Raw genomic sequence first — 15,367 nt, forward strand, 5'->3', positions numbered from 1 at the left:
GGTATCCAATACCCTCATGCTACTAGCAGTACTAGTAAAGTACACATCAACATCATGTATATCAAATATACTTCTTTCCACTTTTGCCAGCCTTCTCATCTACCAAGTATCTAGAGTTGCTCCGCCTCAGTGACTGTTCCCCTCATTACAGAAGCACTTAGTCTCGGGTTTGGGTTTAATCTTGGGTCTCTTCATTAGTGCAGCAACTGTTTTGCCGTTTCACGAAGTATCCCTTCTAGCCCTTGCCTTTCTTGAAACTTAGTGGTTTTACAAACCATCAACTATTGATGCTCCTTCTTGATTTCTACTTTCGCAGTGTCAAACATCGCGAATCGCTCAAGGATCATTGTATCTATCCTTGATATGTTATAGTTCATCACGAAGCTCTCACGGCTTGGTGGCAGTGACTTTGGAGAACCATCACTATCTCATCTGGAAGATTAACTCCCACTTGATTCAAGTGATTGTCGTACTCAGACAATCTGAGCACACGCTCAACGATTGAGCTTTTCTCCTTTACTTTGTGGACAAAGAATCTTGTTGGAGGTCTCGTACCTCTTAACAAGGGCACAAGCATGAAATCACAATTTCATCTCTTTAGAACATCACTTATGTTCCGTGACGTTTCAAAACGTCTTCGGTGCCTTGCTTCTAAGCCATTAAGTATTTTGCACTGAACTATCGTGTAGTCATCAGAAACATGTATGACGGATGTTCACTACATCCACAGACGACGCCCGAGGTGCAGCACACCGAGTGGTGCATTAAGGATATAAGCCTTCTGCGCAGCAACGAGGACAATCCTCTTCAAAGTTTGCTACTATCAACTTTCAACTAAATTTTCTCTAGGAACATATAAAAACAGTAGAGCTATAGCGCAAGCTACATCGTAATTCGCAAAGACCATTAGACTATGTTCATGAAAATTAGTTCAATTAATCATATTACTTAAGAACTCCCACTCAAAAAGTACATCTCTCTAGTCATTTGAGTGGTACATGATCCAAATCCACTATCTCAAGTCCGATCATCACGTGAGTCGAGAATAGTTTCAGTGGTAAGCATCTTTATGCTAATCATATCAACTATACGATTCATGCTCGACCTTTCGGTCTCATGTGTTCCGAGGCCAAGTCTGCACATGCTAGGCTCGTCAAGCTTAACCCGAGTGTTCTGCGTGTGCAACTGTTTTGCACCCGTTGTATGTGAACGTTGAGTCTATCACACCCGATCATCACGTGGTGTCTCGAAACGAAGAACTGTCGCAACGGTGCACAGTCGGGGAGAACACAATTTCGTCTTGAAATTTTAGTGAGAGATCACCTCATAATGCTACCGTCGTTCTAAGCAAGATAAGGTGCAAAAAGGATTAACATCACATGCAATTCATAAGTGACATGATATGGCCATCATCATGCGCTTCTTGATCTCCATCACCAAAGCACCGGCATGATCTTCTTGTCACCGGCGTCACACCATGATCTGCATCAATGTGTCGCCATCGGGGTTGTCGTGCTACTCATGCTATTACTACTAAAGCTACGTCCTAGCAATATAGTAAACGCATCTGCAAGCACAAACGTTAGTTTAAAGACAACCCTATGGCTCCAGCCGGTTGCCGTACCATCGACGTGCAAGTCGATATTAACTATTACAACATGATCATCTCATACATCCAATATATCACATCACATCGTTGGCCATATCACATCACAAGCATACCCTGCAAAACAAGTTAGACGTCCTCTAATTTTGTTGTTGCATGTTTTACGTGGTGACCATGGGTATCTAGTAGGATCGCATCTTACTTACGTAAACACCACAACGGAGATATATGAATTGCTATTTAACCTCATCCAAGGACCTCCTCGGTCAATTCCGATTCAACTAAAGTTGGAGAAACTGACACCCGTTAGTCATATTTGAGCAACGGAGTTACTCATAGCGATGAAACCAGTCTCTCGTAAGTGTACAAGTAATGTCGGTCCGAGCCGCTTCGATCCAACAATACCGCGGAATCAAGAAAAGACTAAGGAGGGCAGCAAAACGCACATCACCGCCCACAAAAACTTTTGTGTTCTACTTGATAAGACATCTACGCCTGAACCTAGCTCATGATGCCACTGTTGGGGAACGTCGCATGGGAAACAAAAAATTTCCTACGCGCACGAAGACCTATCATGGTGATGTCCATCTACGAGAGGGGATATTCGATCTACGTACCCTTGTAGAATGCACAGTAGAAGCGTTAGTGAACGCGGTTGATGTAGTGGAACGTCCTCATGTCCCTCGATACGCCCCGCGAACCGTCCGGCGATCAGTCCCACGATCTAGTGCCGAACGGACGACACCTCCGCGTTCAGCACACGTACAGCTCGACGATGATCTCGGCCTTCTTGTTCCAGCAAGAGAGACGGAGAGGTAGATGAGTTCTCCGGCAGCGTGACGACGCAATGAAGGTTGGTGGTGATCTTATCTCAGCAGGGCTCCGCCCGAGCTCCGCAGAAACGCGATCTAGAGGTGAAACCGTGGAGATATGTGGTCGGGCTGCCGTGGCAAAGTTGTCTCAAATCAGCCCTAAAACCTCCGTATATATAGGGCGAAGAGGGGGAGCCTTGCCTTGGGGCTCAAGAGGCCCCAAGGGGGTCTGCCGAGCCAAGGGGGGAAGGTCTCCCCTTCCAAACCGAATCCAACTTGGTTTGGAAGGTGGAGTCCTTCTTCCCTTTCCCACCTCCTCCCTTTTTTTTCTTTTCTCTTTGATTTTCTTCCTATGGCGCTTAGGGCCTTCTTGGGCTGTCCCACCAGCCCACTAAGGGCTGGTGAGCCACCCCCAAGGCCTATGGGCTTCCCCGAGGTGGGTTCCCCCCCCCCCCCCCCCGGTGAAGATCCGGAACCCATTCGTCATTCCCGGTAACTCCGAAAACCTTCCGGTAATCAAATGAGGTCATCCTATATATCAATCTTTGTTTCCGGACCATTCCGGAAACCCTCGTGACGTCTGTGATCTCATATGGGACTCCGAACAACATTCGGTAACTTACCATATAACTCAAATACGCAAAAAACAACGTCGAACCTTAAGTGTGCACACCCTGCGGGTTCGAGAACTATGTAGACATGACCTAGGTGACTCCTCGGTCAATATCCAATAGTGGGACCTCGATGCCCATATTGGATCCCACATATTCTACGAAGAACTTATCGTTTGAACCTCAGTGCCAAGGATTCATATAATCCCGTATGTCATTCCCTTTGTCCTTCGGTATGTTACTTGCCCGAGATTCGATCGTCACTATCCGCATACCTATTTCAATCTCGTTTACCGGCAAGTCTCTTTACTCGTTCCGTAATACAAGATCCCGCAACTTACACTAAGTCACATTGCTTGCAAGGCTTGTGTGTGATGTTGTATTACGGAGTGGGCCCCGAGATACCTCTCCGTCACACGGAGTGACAAATCCCAGTCTCGATCCATACTAACTCAACTAACACCTTCGGAGATACCTGTAGGGCATCTTTATAGTCACCCAGTTACGTTATGACGTTTGATACACACAAAGCATTCCTCCGGTGTCAGTGTGTTATATGATCTCATGGTCATAGGAACAAATACTTGACACGCAGAAAACAGTAGCAACAAAATGACACGATCAACATGCTACGTCTATTAGTTTGGGTCTAGTCCATCACATGATTCTCCTAATGATGTGATCCCGTTATCAAGTAACAACACTTGCCTATGGCCAGGAAACCTTGGCCATCTTTGATCAACGAGCTAGTCAACTAGAGGCTTACTAGGGACAGTGTTTTGTCTATGTATCCACACAAGTATTGTGTTTCCAATCAATACAATTATAGCATGGATAATAAACGATTATCATGAACCAAGAAATATAATAATAACTAATTTATTATTGTCTCTAGGGCATATTTCCAACAGTAATCCTCTTTGGCGGTGTGTTTGTCGAGATCCGATGAATTGTGGATTGGTGATATGCATGATTTGATATCCTTGTAAGTCTCTCCGAGTCTTGGGTTTTGTTTGGCCAACTAGATCTATGATTCTTGCAATTGGAGAAGTGCTTGGTTTTGGGTTCTTACCGTGTGCTGACCTTTCCCAGTGACAGTAGGGGCAGCAAGACACACATCATGTAGTTGCCATCAAGGGTAACAAGGTGGGCTTTGTCGTAGATATGAGATTGTCCATCTACATCATGTCATCTTGCTTAAGGTGCTACTCTGTTCTTTTGGACTTAATACACTAGATGCATGCTGGATAGCGGTCGACGTGTGGAGTAATAGTAGTAGATGCAGAAAGTATCGGTCTACTTGTTTTGGACGTGATGCCTATAGATATAATCATTGTCATAGATGACGTCACGACTATGCGCGGTTCTATCAATTGCTCGACAGTAATTTTTTCACCCACCGTCTACTTGCTTTCATGGGAGAAGCCACTAGTGAACACTACGGCTCCCGGGTCTATTCACACCTATCGTTTCCAATTTTGCTTTTACTTTGCTTTGTTACTTTGTTACTTTCAGTTCTCACTTGGCGAACAATCTATAAGGGATTGACAACCCCTTCATAGCGTTGGGAGCAAGCTTTTTGTGTTTGTGCACGCACTTGAGATACTCCTTCACTAGATCGATACCTTGGTTCTCAAACTGAGGGAAATACTTACCACCGCTGCGTTACATCACCCTTTCCGCTTCGAGGGCACACCAACGCAAGGCTCCAAGGCCACGGGGGAAATCCTTTGCATATTTTCCTAGGAAGTCCCTTAAGGCGTAGCCGTAGCAGAAGGATTCCTGGTGGCATTGTTGAGGAGTATCAAGACAAGAACAGTCTCCCGTCAGCATGTTTCTCGCGCCGTTGGAAGGTCTTTTGTTGCAGTAGCAGTGGCCTTATTCAATTTCCTAAAATCGGTCACCATCCTATAGCCAGTAATAATCCTCTGCGGGATCAATTCATCCTTATCATTAGGGACAACGGTAATACCTCCCTTCTTAGGGACGCAATGCACCGGACTCACCCAATCGCTATGAGCAACAGCATAGATAATACCCACTTCAAGAAGCTTTAGGATTTCTTTTCTTACTACTTCTTTCATCTTAGGATTTAATCTTCGTTCATGATCAGCAACTGGTTTGGAATCAGGATCAGTTTTAATCTTGTGCTGGCATAGAGTGGGACTAATGCCCTTTAGATCAGCAAGAGTATATCCAATAGCAGCACGATGCTTCCTCAGAGTTTTTAGTAACTTCTTTTCTTCGTGCTCTGAGAGGCTAGCACTAATAATAACAGGATATATCTCTTTTTCATCAAGATAAGCATACTTAAGAGTATCAGGCAACTGTTTAAGCTCGAACATAGGATCACCCTTTGGTGGGGGTGGATCCCCAAGCAGTTCAAAAGGCAGATTATTCTTAAGGATAGGATATTTTTCTAAGAGAACTCTATCTATCTCATCCCTTTCATCCATATGCATATCATTTTCATCCTCAAGCAAGTATTGTTCTAAGGGATCAGTAGGAGGTACGGCAATAGTAGCTAAGCAATAGTTTCATCCTTACTAGGCAACTCCTTTTCATGAGGTTGTCTACCAAACTTGGAGAAATTGAACACGTGTGACACACCTTCAAAGCCAACAGTGACAGTTTGCTTCTGTCAGTCAATATGAGCATTGACGATATTGAGAAAAGGTCTGCCAAATATGATAGGACAAAAGCTATCTTGTGCGGTAGCAAGAACGAGGAAATCAGCAGGATACTTTGTTTTACCACACAAGACTTCAACATCCCTAACAATTCTCACATGGCAGATAGTATCTCTATTGGCAACCTGAATAGTGACATCAATAGGCTCTATCTCAATAGGTGCAATCTCATCTTTGATTTCATCATATAAGGATTGAGGTATTGCACTAACACTAGCACCCATGTCACATAAACCATGATAGCAATGATCACCTATCTTAACAGAAACAATAGGTGTGCCAACAACAGGCCTATGTTTGTCTCTAGCGTGAGGTTTAGAAATTCTACCAACATCTTCACAGAAGTGAATATCATGTCCCTCAACATCGTCGGACAGAAGATCTTTGATAATAGCAATGCTAGGTTCAACTCTAATTTGCTCAGGGGGTGTAGGTGTTCTAATGTAGCCTCTACGTATCAAAGTTGAAGCTTTAGAATGATCCTTTATCCTAACAGGGAAAGGTGGTTTCTCAATGTAAGCACTCGGAACAACAGTATCATTATAGGCAATGACTTTCACTTCAACTGGATTGGGTTTAACTACATTGACTTCTAAAGGAGGGTGATATTTAAACCACTTCTGTTTGGGGAGATCAATATGAGCAGCGAATGATTCACACAATGAAGCTACTATCTCAGAGTCAAGTCCATACTTAGCGCTAAAGTCACAAAAAGTATTTGTCTCAACAAAGGATTTAATGCAATCAAACTGGAAATTCATACCTGAGTCCTTACCTTCTTCAAGCTCCCAATCTTCATAGTTGCGTTTAATTCTCTCCAATAAATTCCATTTGAAGTCAATATCTCTCTTCATAAAAGAACCGGTACAAGAAGTATCAAGCATGGTGCGATCATCATGAGAAAGCTGAGCATAGAAGTTCTGAATGATAATTTCTCTCGAGAGCTCATGATTGGGGCATGAATATAACATTGATTTAAGCCTCCCTCAAGCTTGAGCGATGCTTTCTCTGTCATCAGACCAAAAATTATAAATATAACTCCGATCACGATGTACTAAATGCATAGGATAAATCTTTTGATGAAATTCCAATTTCAACCGATTGTAGTCCCATGATCCAGTATCATCACATAGCCTATACCATGTCAACGCCTTATCCTTCAAAGATAAAGGAAAGACCTTCTTCTTGACCTCATCCTCGGGAAAACCTGCAAGCTTAAATAAACCACAAACTTCATCTACGTAGATTGGACGCAAGTCTGGATGTGATGTTCCATCTCCTGTAAAAGGATTAGCCAGTAGTTTTTCAAGCATACCCGAAGGAAATTCAAAGAAAATAATTTCAGTAGGTGCAGAAGGTTGAGGAGCAAGTATTTGTGCTTCCGTTCGAGGTGAAGATACCCCTAACAAATCCCTCAAAGGATTAGTATACATAGTGACATGTGAAAAAATTTCAGCACACTATATGAATGTTTCCTTATCAAGTTCCACTTACCAAAGGCGCTAGCCTCCCCGGCAACGGCTCCAGAAAAGAGTCTTGATGACCCACAAGTATAGGGGATCGTTCGTAGTCCTTTGGATAAGTAAGAGTGTCGAACCCAACGAGGAGCAGAAGGATCTGACAAGTGGTTTTCAGCAAGGAAATATCTGCAAGCACTGAAATTATCGGTAACAAGTGATTGTGTGGTGAGATGATTCGTAGCAAGAAACAAGTAACAAAAGTAGCAACAGTGAAGCAAGGTGGCCCAATCCCTTTTGTAGCACGGGACAAGCCTGGATAAAGTCTTATAGGAGGAAAAACGCTCTCGAGGACACACATGAATTTCTGCCATGCTAGTTTTCGTCATGTTCATATGATTCGCGTTCGTTACTCTGATAGTTTGATATGTGGGTGGAACGGCCCTTAGGTACTACCCGTACTTGGACAAGCGTCCCACTTATGATTAACCCCTCTTGCAAGCATACGCAACTACGAAAGAAGAATTAAGACAAAGTCTAACCATAGCATTAAACTAGTGGATCCAAATCAGCCCCTTACGAAGCAACGCATAAACTAGGGTTTAAGCTTCTGTCACTCTAGCAACCCATCATCTACTTACTACTTCCCAATGCCTTCCTCTAGGCCCAAATAATGGTGAAGTGTTATGTAGTCGACGTTCACATAACACCACAAGAGGAAAAACAACATACAACACATCAAAATATCGAACGAATACCAAATTCACATAACTACTATTAGCATGACTTATCCCATGTCCTCGGGAATAAAAGTAACTACTCACAAAGAATAATCATATTCATGACCAGAGAGGTAATGAGTAGCATCAAGGATCTGAATGTAAACTCTTCCACCAAGTAATCCAACTAGCATCAACTACAAACAGTAATCAAAACTACTCGCAACCTTACAAGTACCCATCGGAGTAGCGAGACGGAGATTGGTTACAAGTGATAAACTAGGGTTTGGAGATGAGATGGTGCTGATGAAGATGCTGATGGTGACGAGTCCCCTCCGATGAGAGGAGTATTGGTGATGACGATGGCGACGATTTCCCCCTCGAGGAGGGAAGTTTCCCTGGCAGGATCGTCCTACCGGAGCTCTAGATTGGTTATGCTCAAGTTCTGCCTCCTGGTGGCGGCGAATCCATGAAAAATCTCCTCCCTGATTTTTTACCAGACGAAACCCTTCATATAGAAGAAGAGGGTGGCCAGTGGGCCAGCAGGCTGCCCACAAGCCCCCTAGGCATAGCCAGCGGGGGTGGCCGCGCCTAGCAGGCTTGTGGCCACCTGCTGGCGCCCCTCTGGCACTTCTTCGGCCCAGTATTTTTTATAAATCCGGAAAAAAATCCTCGTTTATTTTTATGGCGTTTGGAGTTGCGCAGAATAGGTATCTCAAACTTGCTCCACTTTTAGGCCACAATTCCAGCTGCTGGCATTCTCCCTCTTCATGTAAACCTTGCAAAATAAGAGAGAAAAGGCATAAGTATTGTACCGTGAAGTGAAGTAACAGCCCAAGAAGCGATAAATATCAACATGAAAACATGATGCAAAATGGACATATCAAGGTCCGGCCAGTGGTGTCCGAGGTGGTGACCGATGACGTAGGGTGCTAGTGGTGGAGCGGCGGTGGCGTCACGGGGCGCGGGCACCGGTGGCTCGGGGAGGGGGTCGCACGGCAGCGGGACAACGATGGCCGGTGCGGTGAGGGAGCTCTACGCGGTGCGAGGCAGAGAGGAGGGGCGCTGGCGAAGGAAATGTGGGGTAGGGGCCGGGTGAAGGGCGATGGGGGCGCTCCGCAGGCGTGGGGCGAGGAGATCCGAGCGTGGAGGTTGCCGGCTTGGGGAGGCCCCAATGGCGGCTGGTGCGAGGCGGTGGCGTAGGAGAGGCGCCGATGTTCTGGGACATGGGGGATCTGTTGGAATTATGCACTAGAGGCAATAATAAATAAGTTATTACTATAATTCATGTTCCAAGATAATCGTTTATTATCCATGCTATAACTGTATTGAATGAAGACTAAGATACATGTGTGGATACATAGACAAAACACCGTCCCTAGCAAGCCTCTAGTTGGCTAGCCAATTGATTAAGGATAGTCAGGGTCTTCTGACTATGTACAAGGTGTTGTTGCTTGATAACTGGATCACATCATTGGGAGAATCATGTGATGGACTAGGCCCAAACTAATAGACGTAGCATGTTGATCGTGTCATTTTGTTGCTACTGTTTTCTACGTGTCAAGTATTTATTCCTATGACAATGAGATCATATAACTCACTAACACCGGAGGAATACTTTGTGTGTATCAAACGTCACAACGTAACTGGGTGGCTATAAAGATGCTCCACACGTATCTCCGAAGGTGTCCGTTGAGTTAGTATGGATCAAGACTTGGATTTGTCACTCCGTGTGACGGAGAGGTATCTCGGGGCCCACTCGGTAATACAACATCACACACAAGACTTGCAAGCAATGTGACTTAGTGTAAGTTGCGGGATCTTGTATTACGCAACGAGTAAAGAGACTTGCCGGTAAATGAGATTGAAATAGGTATGCGGATACTCACGATTAAATCTCGGGCAAGTAACATACCGAAGGACAAAGGGAATGAAATACGGGATTATATGAATCCTTCGCACTGAGGTTCAAACGATAAGATCTTCGTAGAATATGTAGGATCCAATATGGGCATCCAGGTCCCGCTATTGGATATTGACCGAGGAGTCCCTCGGGTCATGTCTACATAGTTCTCGAACCCGCAGGGTCTGCACACTTAAGGTTCGATGTTGTTTTATGCGTATTTGAGTTATATGGCTGGTTACCGAATGTTGTTCGGAGTCTCGGATGAGATCATGGACGTCACGAGGGTTTCCAGAATGGTCCGGAGACGAAGATTGATATATAGGATGACCTCGTTTGATTACCGGAAGGTTTTCGGAGTTACCTGGAATGTACCGGGAATGACGAATGGGTTCCGGATGTTCACCGGGGGGGCGCAGCCCACCCAGGGGAAGCCCATAGGCCTTAGTGGTGTCGCACCAGCCCTTAGTGGGCTGGTGGACAAGCCCAGAGAGGCGCTGATACGTCTCAAACGTATCTATAATTTTTGATGGTTTCACGCTGTTATCTTGTCTTCTTTGTATGTTTTATGTACCTTTTTATATCTTTTTGGGACTAACTTATTAATTAAGTGCCAAGTGCTAGTTCCTGTTTTTTCTATGTTTTTGACTTTTTTCAGATCTGATTTTGGAACGGAATCCAAACGAAAGAAAAACCCCAAAATGATTTTTTCCCGAACGGAAGAAGTCCAGGGGGCTTTTGGGCCAAGCCAGGTGGGCTCCTGGGAGCCCACAAGCCCCCACTCCGCCACGAGGGGGGGGCGGCGGTGGGCAGGATTGTGGCCTCCCTGGCCACCCCCTGACCTAGGTCTTGCGCCTATACATTCCCAAATATTCCGCAGAAATCAGGGGAGCCTCGAAAATACTTTTCCGCCTTCGCAAGCTTCCGTTTCCGCGAGATCTCATCTGGAGACCCTTCCTAGCGCCCTGCCGGAGGGGACTTTGGAGTTGGAGGGCGTCTTCATCATCATCATCGCCCCTCCAATGACTCGTGAGTAGTTCACTTCAGACCTACGGGTCCGTAGTTAGCAGCTAGATGGCTTCTTCTCTCTCTTGGTGTCAGGACCCCGATCCTAAGCCATAGGAATCCAGCCTGTAACACATCGCATCTCTTTGCGGTCTCATGCACGGTTATCCCCACGGCTGCAGCCTTACATTAGCTGGGACCATTTGCACCTTTTGACTCACGTATGCAATTGGGTCGCTAGCAATCCAATGACAAAGAACCCGGATCGACATGTCTAGTCATAAACCAAAGCGGCAGTTCCGCACAGGGACAGGCATACATGACCCAGCAAAGCAGGTGTCGGTCACCAGCGAATGTAGACGAGTCGTAGCAAGCTACAGGGACTCCATTACATCGCGTGACATTTCCCCAAAGGGGACAGACACAGCAGCTAAGAAGGACACATGCAGGTCAACCAATGTGTCCGGAGGAGTAGCGAACTACCATGGCTTGTTCGATCACAAAGGGGCATTTCCCTCTAAGGAATGCCACTAAAGCCTATGGCTAGGTAATCGAACCCCATACATATCAAGTACAACACACGTACCCATGGCATACCGATATGTATAGATACATCGATGGCATCACAACATAACCATAACATACAAACTTTATTTAGAAGGCTCGGAAGAGCCACACACATAATATTACAAGGTAGGGGTATCATGACCCGTCATCACAAGTCATACACACAGTTCCTACAAACTAGCGGAAGAGTAAAGCTGTCTGAGTACACATAGATGGAAAGATAAAGGCACATGGCCTCACTATCTACAGACCCATCCTAGGGCCAGATCGTAGCTGGGAGCTACTCGTCGTCGTCGATGTCTAGATAAAACCCTCCATTAGGGTCATTAACAACCTGTGCAACAATTTATTCAGCAAACGTGAGTACAAAAGTACTCAGCAAGAGTTTAGGATAAGCTATCTACTCATGCAATGTATCAATAAGGAATTGTGGGGTTTCATGCGGAAAGCCAGCATTTGACTCGTGGCTAGACAACATGCATTTTTAAATAGTATTGACAACTTTGATTTCTCGCACACGAGTCCACTAACACCACAACAATACTCCATCGTGGAATCATTCCGTCTCCATACGGAAATGCCGTCCACGACACTCACGCTTATCTTGACAATTTTATGAGTAGCCATTAAAGTTATCTATGAACAACATATGTCTCCAAGTAGTCCATATCCGCGGATGCGGCTATTCGAATAGATCATAACCCTGCAGGGGTGTACTTCTTCACACACGATCTCGCCACTTATCGCCATGTGAACGTCATGCACCTCGACAACCTTCAAGCGGAAGCCCAGCGAGGGAGTCGGCCACGACCGTTAACCACGCTTAATACTTAGTCCAGGTCTATCGCCTATCTGAGGGTAACCCGCACGGAAGTCCGGCTGAGGTTTTTGCCACGGCCCCAAACGATGTGCACAGGGTTCCCAAGCCCACCATCCGGGTGCCACTTGGTACACCGTGCCACTGCCTACCGCATCATAGCCCACCTCTAAGGTCAGCGCTACGCACGGCCTCCAGCATGACTATAAACACCAGAAACTCCTGGACCGAGTAGTAGGCGGTTAATAAGTCGAGCAGGGTCATATTTCAGCACCCAACATGTGGTAGTATCTCGTCTTGGATTACATACACAGAACTTAGTTCCTAAGGATGGTTCCAATGAAACAACCCTCCATGTACTCCTACATAGCCTTTCACCGGTACCTTTACCAAATCAGGTTCAACACACAACCTTTACTTACTGAACACATTGTCACAATTCTGTTCATCACCCAGATGACAGACCATACACAACTCTAAGCATAGCATGCATAGCAGGATAGGGCACATCATGGCTCAAGAATCTACGAGGTATGCAAGGTTGCAAAGTTCAGCTAGTTACTGTGACAAAGATAGGTCATGCAAAGGAAGTGGGTTCAACTAACGTAGTAAAAGCAGTGGAAGCATTTTCCCTAATGCAAGTAATAAGAGCAGGAGGGAGAACATTGGATTTATCGGGATGATCAAAATGGTTGCTTGCCTTGTTGCTCAGCAGAGGGACAATATCCGTCAGTCGGATATTCGACGGAATCCGGATGAGCAGAGCCTATCGGTAAAACAATATCAATCAATAACAATCATATGCAACAAGATGATGCATGAGCATGGCATGAAAATGAAAGGTGGTAGGCTAATGTAGCTACCATTTCTTAAGTTAAAGTTGATTTGAATCAAGATTCAAATATCACTTCAAACAAGGTATTTTCAAATACCCTTTTAATTGATTCGACCTGATGCTCACGTAATCTTGTTTTAGCATGCATGATGATGGTATGTTGGGTTGCTGGTTGTGCTTGATCATGATTTGGTCATAATATTTGAAGTGGGATTCAAATGGATTTCAAATTCCAACTCCAAATTACTTAATGAGATTATCCTATCATCATCTAATCTGTTTGGTGAAGTTAACATTTTCAAACATGTTTGAAAATATGATAATAAGATTCCTCGGATTTTTCTCATACTTTTTCATATATAAATTATTTTCATTGGAGTTACAGATTATTTTCTATGATTTTTAGAAATTTTGGGCATTTTTTGGAATTTTTTCAAATCAGAAAACTCTTTATTGCATCAGCATGACATCAGCAGGTCCAACTGGCCGTTGAAAGTCAAACCTGACCAGTGGGACCAACTAGTCAATGACTCTGGCCAGTTTTTAGTTTAAATTTCTCTTAATAGATTAATTATCAGGGCTGGACCCACATGTCAGTGACTGCTTATGTTTTTATTTAATTATTTATTTTTAATAATCCTAATATTAATTGACCAGAGGCTGGCCCCACCTGTCATAGACTTAAGGGGGTCAGATCCACCGGCGGCGAGGTTGTCCTCGCCGGTGGTGAGCCTCCGGCGACCACCAGAACGGCGGAGGGGCTCGGAAATCTCATTCCAACGACCATTTGCACGGCGGAGGGCACCAGACTAACCAGCGTTCACCCGCTGTTCTATTTTTGCACAGAACCGGGGCTGATCTGGCTGGAGATGACGCCGGCGACGAGCTTGGCGGCGGCCGAAGCTCGGGCGTCATCGGGGTCATCAAAACAGGGGGCTTCATGCGCAGGGCTAGGCTCCTACGGCATCTACACGACGTGCTGAAGCGTTTGCAAGCCTCATATCAATGAGCTGATCACCGGAGAGCCACCAGCGATGAGGTATCGCGGCGGTCATCGTCGGGCTCCGGTGGAATCAGGTGCTAGGGCTCGGGATCGAGAGGGTAAATAGGGGAAAAAGGATCCTGAGCTCACGAGGTGTGCAGTGGCGTTGAAAGTAGGCTCGGGGAAGGCCTGAGGAGGAAGAACAGCGACGATGAACGTCGGCGATCCGAGGAGGAAGAAGACGGCTTATCGGTGATTCACTACGTCTCGGTGTTGAGCTCGTGGCTTGGAAGCTTCAGGGGACCCTGGCGGTTCTTCTGCGTGGCTTAGGAGGGAAGGGGGTAGGTCAGAGCGACGGCGAGCTCGAGCTCTGCTCGGGCTCCAATGGCGACCGAGAGGAGAGGTAACAGGGGGGAGAATGGGGAGGGGATGAGCTCGGGCATGTCTCGGGGAGCTTATCCCCGACCTCGCCAGCGCCACGTGGCGGCCAGGCAGGCACGCAGCTCCGTGGGCGCCGGATCGAGCGGCGGCCACCTCCTGCTCCGACTGGCAGGGAGGAAGACGACAGGTAAGGTGGGTTGGGCTTGAGGTAAACGTAGGATAGCATTTTTCCATTTTTCTGTTTCTGTTTTATTTGCTGACATTGATTTCTATTTATTTTGGCTTCAAAAAGCAAACTAAAAATAGTTTAAAAAATGCTAGGGTGTTAGTTGGAATATTTCCAAGCACCCATAAAGTTTTCAGCATTTTTGAAAACTATATATTTTTGAATTCAAATATAAGTTTGAATTCAGAGACTTGCTAGTTTAAAATAAAATGCCAAAAGTCATTTGAAAATAGTTTTCTCCCCTGATAATTTGTTTTCAATATTTATCAGAAATATTGAACTTTTAAGAAGGCCATTTTGGGTTCATTGATTTTGACAAGATTTGAATTTCCTTTGAATAAGAAAACATGTGCAGAAATACTAAATCCTAGTTAGGGATCTAGGGATGTGACAACTCACCCCCACTCAAAAGAATCTCGTCCCGAGATTTAGAAGTCGTCGGGAATAGCGCGGGATACTCAAGTCGGAGACGATCCTCTCTTTCCCATGTTGCCTCCTTTTCAGAATGATTTGACCATTGAACTTTAAGAAACTTGAGGTTTCGACGTCGAGTGGTACGCTCAGCTTGATCAAGAATACACACAGGGTATTCTCGGTATGAAAGGTTAGCTTGGAGATCAAGCGTTTCGTGGTCCACTTCACGGATAGGATCCGAAAAGCAACGCCTGAGTTGTGAGACGTGGAAGACATCATGAACCTTGGAAAGATGCGGAGGAAGTTTCAATTGGTAGGCCATTTCTCCTGGTTTGGCAAGAA

Source organism: Hordeum vulgare, chromosome 7H, assembly GCF_904849725.1.
Source record: "Hordeum vulgare subsp. vulgare chromosome 7H, MorexV3_pseudomolecules_assembly, whole genome shotgun sequence".
Taxonomy (NCBI): Eukaryota; Viridiplantae; Streptophyta; class Magnoliopsida; order Poales; family Poaceae; genus Hordeum; species Hordeum vulgare.